The following is a 7771-nucleotide window of genomic DNA, read 5'->3' on the forward strand; positions in this document are numbered from 1 at the left end:
AACCCCGGGGACACATTATAGGGAGACAATTAATTAAAAAGATCACCACAGAAGTGACAGAGTTTTCTCTATTGAGAAAGATCTACTGATCCTCAACCCACAATGCAAAAACAGTAGAAATTTGAGAAAGCAAGGCAATAAGATGCCCCCAAAGCTGGGCATGGTGGTGCATACCTGTAATCTCAGCACTCAGGAGGCTAAGGCAGGAATACTGCCACAAGTTCAAGGCCAGCCTGGGCTACATAGTGAGTCAAAGCCAACTTGGACTACACAGCAAGATCTTATCTCGAAACAACTAAATGAGTCAGAGAGATAGTTCAGTAGCACACGGCCTGCTTGGCAAGCACACTTGGTACCTTGGTTCCCAGTACCAAAAAAAAAAAGATCCCCCTCCCCCAATTTCCCAAAAGCTGAATTCAGGGACACTGAAGTAGAGGAAACCATAGGCAACAACCTCTAAAACCAAATAGTCAAAATGTTTGAAGAGCCAGGTGTGGTGTGCACATGTCTATAATCCCAGCACTTGGAAGGCTGAGGCAGGAGGATTGTTGTAAGTTTGAGACCAGCCTGTGCTACAAAGTTGGCTCAAGGCCAGCCTGAACTTATAGCGAGACTCTGTCTCAAAAAGACAAAAAAAAAAAAAAAAAAAAAAAAAAAAAAAATTGGGGGGCCAAGGAGATAGCTCAGTTGAATAGGCTTGCCTGGCAAGCACAAGGGCCTCAGTTCAATCCCTACCTCCACAAAATAAATAACTAACTAAATAAATAAATAAGAACAAAAAAAAAAGACAAGGTAGACATAGTAGACCCTAAAAATGACAAAATACCATGCAAGCTGTATCCAATAGCTACTAGATGACTTAAAACAAAGAAAACTGTTGCAGAAAAAAGATCAGAATTATCAGAATAAAGAAAAAATTGAGGGCTAGCAGTTTAGCTTGGTTGTTTAAGCACCTGCTCTGGCAAATCCAGTCACTCGCAAGGGACCCCAGTTTGATGCCCACCTTTACCTGCCTTACCAGACCTGCCCTTGATGCAGCCTGAGCCAGCTAAAAAAAAGAAAAATCCTTAAAGAAAAAAATTGATGATTTAAAAGATATGAAGGGCCAGGGAGATAGCTCAGTAAAATAAGAGAGACCAGCTTATTTATTGAACTCAGGCCTGAGTTCAATCCCTGATTCCACAAAAAAATAAATAAAATAAAATAGAAGATATGAAAATTTTATCCAATGAAATCATAGGGAAAAAAAACAAATCCAGAGAAAGTATCTGATATTTATGGACAAGAAGCATATAGAACCCTAAATAGCCATGACCAGTAAAGAAACACTCCACAAAGCATCATATTCCTGAGGTAGGAAGATCTGTATGAGTGTGAGGCCATGAATTAAGGCCAGTCTGAACTACATAATGAGACTGTCTCAAAAAAAAAAAAAAAAAAATTGCAGAAATTCACCAAAGGAGAAAATATTAAAAGCTGCTGGAACCATATTAATAGAATATTAATAGCAAGAACCATAAAGGCAAATCTATCAGAGTAACTGTGAATTTCTCAGCACAAACCGTTTTTTAAAATATTTATTTGGGGCCAGGGAAATAGCTCAGTGACTTAAGCACCTGCCTGGCAAGTATAGGGTCCTGAGTCTGATCCCTGGTACCAAAGATGAATAAATAAATAAGAGTTTAGCCAAGGTCTTACTATGCAGTTCAGACTAACATTGAACTTACTAGGCAAACCAGGCTGGCTTCAAACTTGCTGTGATCCTCTTGCCTCAGCCTCCCCAGTGCTGGGATTGCAGACATGTGCCACCATAACTGGGTTCAGTACAATTGTAAAGGCCAGGAGAACCTACAATAAGGTTTTTCAAGCTCTAAAAGAAAGTATTTGTTAACATAGACTTTTATATCCTGCAAAATTAGCCTTAAAAGTGGGTAGAAAAATAAACTTTCCATAACAAACAAATCCTAAAGAAATACATAACCACCAACCCAGAACTGCAGACATTACTTAAGGGAAGCATAGGCCGGATATGGTGGCACAAGCATTTGAGAGGCTGAGAGAGAATTGCTGTGAGCTAGAGGCCAGCCTAGGCAACATAGTGAGTTCAAACCCAGCCTGAACTACATAGTGAGACCCTGTCCAAAACAAAGAAGAAAAAGAAAAAAAACAAAACAAAACCCAGAATCATAGACAGAGACAGAGAGGACACCAAGATCAAAAAGCCCAAAGGGTAGGGCCGGGGAGATGCCTCAGTAGAATAAGCACTTGCCTGGCAAGCACAAGGGTCTGAGTTCAATTCCCGGTTCTATTAAAAAAAAAAAAAAAAAAAAAAAGCCCAAGGCGGGGGGGATATATACATATATGTATATAGTTAAATCAAAGGGAAAGAAAACAATGGAAGGACAGGATTCAGTAAACATGATACAATAATAACTTTCAATGTCAGTGGTCTAAACTTTCCAATCCTAAACTTTCCAATCCAAATACACAAGCAGGGCATGGTAATTCATTCCTGTAACCCCAGCACTGAGGAGGCTGAGGCAAGAGGATTGTTATGAGTTTGAGACCAGCCTGGGCTACAAAGTGAGCTCAAGGCCGGGGAGATAGCTCAATAGAATAAGCACTTGCCTGGCAAGTGTGAGGACCTGAGTTCAATCCCCGGTTCTGCAAAAAAAAAAAAAAAAAAGTGAGCTCAAGGCCAGCCTGCACTATATAGTGAGACCCTGACTTTAAAAAAAACAAAAAAACAAAACAGACTGGCAGATTGGATCAAAGTGCAACCATACATTACCCACAAAAGACACACCTTGTCTGGAAAGAAGTACATAGACTGAAAGTGAAAGCATGGAGGAGGCACACCGGCAGAATAACAATGGCAGCAGCAATGTGGGTGGCGGCGGCTGGAGCTAGGTTCAGGGATCTATATAGTGTTTACCACACTGCAGTCTGCAGCCTTTGCAGCCAGCCTGCCTCTGCTAATGAACGTATGGAGAGCAAGTGAAGTGCTGCTTTGCTGGGAGGAGGCCAGCACTGAACCGAAGCGCAGCATAAGCGAGGAAAACTAATAGTAAGGGAGAGGATCAGTCTCTTGCTGGACCCTGGCAGCTTTGGTGAGAGTGACATATTTGTGGAACACAGATGTGCAGATTTTGAAAAGGCTGCTAAGAAGAATAAGTTTCCTGGAGATAGCATGGTCACTGGGTTGGGCTGGATCCACGGAAGATTTGTTTATGTCTTCAGTCAGGATTTCACAGTTTTTGGAGCCAGTGTGTCAGGAACACATGCTCAGAAGATCTGCAAAAGGTATGTCACAGCACCTGGAGTCATCCCTCAGATCTCTCTGATCATGGGCCCATGTGCCGGTGAGGCTGTCTATTCTCAGCCTTAACGGACTTCACGTTCATGGTGAAGGACACCTCCTACCTGTTTATCACTGGCCCTGATGTGGTGAAGTCTGTCACCAAGAGGATGTTACTGGGGAGGAGCTTGGTGGTGCCAAGACCCACACCACCATGTCAGGTGTGGCCCACAGTGCTTTTGAGAACATTGTGAATGCTCTGTGTAACCTCCTTGTTTGGAAAGGAGTTCAGCTACCTGCCTCTCAGCAGTCAGGCCCCGGCTCCTATCCGTGAGTGTCAGGATCCCAGTGACTGTCTGGTTCCTGAGCTTGACACAGTTGTCCCTCTGGAATCTACCAAAGGCTATGACACACTGTGTATCACACACTTAGTTGTTGATAAGTGATAATTTTTTGAGATCATGCCCAATCATGCCAAGAGTTGGTTTTGCAAGAATGAATAGGAGGGGCTGGTGAGATGGCTCAGTGGTCTAAAGCACCTACTTAGAGCAAGCTTAGCAAAGCACAGGGACCACGATTCAATCCCCCAGCACCACAAGCCAGCAAGGGCGGGCTGAGTTGGCCACATACACACACACACACACACACACACACACACACACACACACAAATAAATTTTTTTTTTAAATTTAAAAAAAAAAAAGATTGAATAGGAGGACCATTGGGATTGTTGTTAACCAACCCAAGGTGGCCTCAGGATGCTTGGGTATTAATTCATCAGTGAAGGGGGCTCGGTTTGTCAGATTCTGTGATGCATTCAATATTTCACTCATCACTTTTGTTGATGTCCCTGGCTTTCTGCCTGGCACAGCACAGGAATACATGGGGCATCATCTAGCATGGCACCAAGCTTCTCTATACATTTGCTGAGGCAACTGTGCTCAAAGTCACCATCATCACCACGAAGGCCTATGGAGGTGCATATGATGTCACAAGCTTTAAGCACCTTCTTGGTGACACCAACTATGCCTGGCCCACAGCAGAAATCGCAGTCATGGGAGCAAGGGGTGCTATAGGGATCATCTTCAAAGGGCATGAGGCCATGGAAGCTGCCCAGGCAGAGTATGTGAAGAAGTTCGTCAACCCCTTTCCTGCAACAGTGAGAGGATGTGTGGACAACATCATACAACCTTCCTCCACTCAGGCCCAAATCTGCTGTGACTTGGATGTCTTGGCTAGCAAGAAGGTACAGCGTCCTTGGAGAAAACACGCAAGTATTCTGTTGTAAACAAACCAAAGGAAGGAACAAAAAGACAAAAAAACCCAAGCTGAACCAAGATCCTAGTCCTGCCTTTGCCATCATGAAAGCCTGGGACTCTAAATATCAGTAACAACTTGGAATAGCTAATAAGTTTATTAAATTCTAAGAAGATCCCTTTTGTGCCATTCTATGAAATTACTCATTTTATTAAAAATCTTAACTGGTAAAAAAAAAAAAAAAGTGAAAGAATGGAAATAATACCCCATCCAACCAGAGCCCCCGAGAGCAGGAGTATCTATCTTACTTACAGACACAGCAGACTTCAAGCCAAAACTGACGAGAAGAGACAAAGATGGTTATTACATCTGGCAAAAGGAGCAATTCAACAGGAAGTGATAACTATTGTAAATATCTATGCACCTAATGTTAGTACACCCAACATCATAAAACAAAAACTAGTGGAATTAAAAATATAGATACTGGGCAGACCAGATAGCTCAGCAGACTAAAGCACCTGCTTAACCAGGCACAGGGACTAAGGTTCGATGCCCCGCATGCCCTGCTGGCCCTGCCCCTGGGGTGCGTTGAGATGGTGATTGAGACTGGGTTTGGTGGCGCACACCTATAATCTCAGCGCTGGGGAGGCTGAAAACAGGAGGATCACTATGAGTCCGAACTATGTAGTGAGGCCCTGTAAGACCCTGTACTGGGGGCTGGGGAGATGGCTTAGTAGAATAAGCACTACTCTGGCAAGCACAGGGGCCTGGGTTCAATTCTTAGTTCCACTAAAAAAAAAAAAAAAAGACCCTGTACTAAAATACATTAAATTAAAAAAAAAAAAAAAGACAGATACCAAATACTATCAAGACAAATACCAAATACTATCATAGTGGGGGATTCCAATACTCTATCTTTTTTTTTTTTTTTTTTTTTTTTTGTCTTTTTGAGACAGGGTCTCATTGTGTAGCTCAGGCTGGCCTTAAGCTCACTTTGGAGCCCAGGCTGGTCTTGAACGCTTACTGATCATCCTGCCTCTGCCTCCAAGTATTAGGATTATAGGCAGGTTACCAGATACTCTCACCACTAGATAGGATAACCAGGCCAAAACATCAGCAAAGAAATGTCAAAGTTAAACTATACCATTGAAAAACTGGTCTTAACAGATACCTGGTGTTTCATCCAACAACAGAATATGTATTTTGTCTCAGTAGAACTCAAACTTCCAAAACAGACCATATTTTAGGTCATAAGGCATGCTTATTTTAGGTTCTGGGAATCGAACTCAGGACATCACACTGGCAAGGCAGGAGCTGTACCACTGAGCTAAATCCCAAACACCTGGGTATGCTTAAATAAATATAACTATTGAAACAACCCCCTGCATCCTGTTAAATCAAAGCGGAATGAAGCTTGAAATCAAGAGCAAAATAACCACAGAAACCACACAAGACAGCAACTACTGAAGAACAGTAGCCATGGCCCTCCACTATCCCTTGGCCATTGGCCTCAACAAGGGCAACAAGGTGACTAAAAAGGTAAGCAAACTGAGGTACAGCCACCATCGTGGATACCTTACCAAACACACCAAGTTTGTGATGGACATGATCCGGGAAGTGTGCGGCTTTGCCCCTATGAGCGGCGCACCATGGAGCTGCTCAAGGTCTCCAAGGACAAGCGCACCCTCAAGCTCATCAAGAAAAGGGTGGGGGTGCACATCTGTGCCAAGAGGAAGCGTGAGGAGCTGAGGAACGTGCTGGCTGCCATGAGAAAGGCGGCTGCCAAGAAGGACTGAGTCCCTCTGGAATAAAGCTTTGAATAGAAAAAAAAAAAAAAGAAAGAAAGAAAGAACACAAATATATGGTGATTAAATGATATATCATGGAATAATCAAAGGATGACAGAAGAAATCAGGGAAAGAATAAAATTTCTTAGAAATAAATGACAATGAAAGCACAGCATACCAAAACCTATAGGATACAATAGAAGCACTCCTAAGCGCACACATAAAAACATCAGTCATTACCCCCAAGTAACTCACTGATGTGTGTCAAGGTCCTAGAAAAACAAGAATGATCCAAATCTGAAACTAATAGAAGGAAATAAATTATAAAGAAGATCAAAGTGGAAATTAATAAAATTAAGACTAAATACAACACAAAGGATCCGTGAATCCAGAGTGTTGGTTCTTTGGAGGAACAAGAAAGAGACCTGATGGGGGAGACAAGAGGCAGAGGAGGGGAGAGGAAGTGAAAAGATGAAGACGCAGTCTGGACCAATCCCCATGATAAATGCATCGGCTAGGAACTGTAAAACACTAATAACAGATTAAAAAAAAGAAAAGCTCAAAAATAAAAAGTAAAAATAATTTAAAAATAGTAAAAAAAGAAAAAAAGTTCACTCTGTGTGTGTGTGTGTGTGTGTGTGTGTGTGTGTCACACATCTGTAATCCCAGATACTTGGGAGGTTAAAGCAGGAGGACCACAAGTTCAAGACCAACCTGAGGAAGTTATTGAGACTATCTCAAAAAAATATAAAGGCCTGGAGACATGACTCAGTGTCAGAGAAAGCATGAGGTCCTGGGCTCAATTCCTGGGTTCGGTATATATATATATGTATATATCTGGGCTCAATTCCTGGGTTCGGTATATATATATATATATATATATATATATATATATATATATATATATATATATCTGAATAGATTTAACATACAGTATGTGATACATGTAATCTATGTAGAGGAGGAGAGTCAAGGTTTGCTTTCATGAGTCACTCTTAGATCACTCCCAGGCAAGCCTTATCTCTGTCACCCTCAGTAATGTCAGGTTCCGGGACATATTGTTTTATCTCTAATTTATGAACCATAAAGCAAGGGCCAGGAGACTGCCACCACAGCCCCAGTCTGGAAAAGCTTGTGGAATTTTTCCAGTTTTACCTCTACAACTTCCTCACAATATCCTCAAACCTGGAGACTTGACATCAGCCTCACAAGGCCTTACTTGCCAGAAGTCAAAAGTGAAGAGCAACAAGATTGATCCCCACCTCACTTCCACCTTTCAGATCCCTAGGAAATTCATGATAGCCTCTAATGATTATTCCAGCTCCTAGGCCATATATAAACCCATGCTCCAAAGTCACCAAGAAGGTGTCAGCCTTAGTGTTTTGCTGGGTAAACAATCAGAGGGGACAGGAATGTTGTCAGGGGGTAA

At 42.2% G+C, this 7771-nt stretch overlaps 2 pseudogenes; both read left to right on the forward strand.

Annotated features, from left to right (window-relative positions):
- Positions 1-2872: 2872 nt before the first annotated feature.
- On the forward strand, positions 2873-4586 carry LOC101564728 (annotated as a pseudogene).
- Positions 4587-6034: 1448 nt separating this feature from the next.
- On the forward strand, positions 6035-6351 carry LOC105742777 (annotated as a pseudogene).
- The last annotated feature ends 1420 nt before the right edge of the window (positions 6352-7771 follow it).

Source organism: Octodon degus, unplaced genomic scaffold (genome assembly GCF_000260255.1).
Source record: "Octodon degus isolate 3935 unplaced genomic scaffold, OctDeg1.0 scaffold00072, whole genome shotgun sequence".
Lineage (NCBI taxonomy): Eukaryota > Metazoa > Chordata > Mammalia > Rodentia > Octodontidae > Octodon > Octodon degus.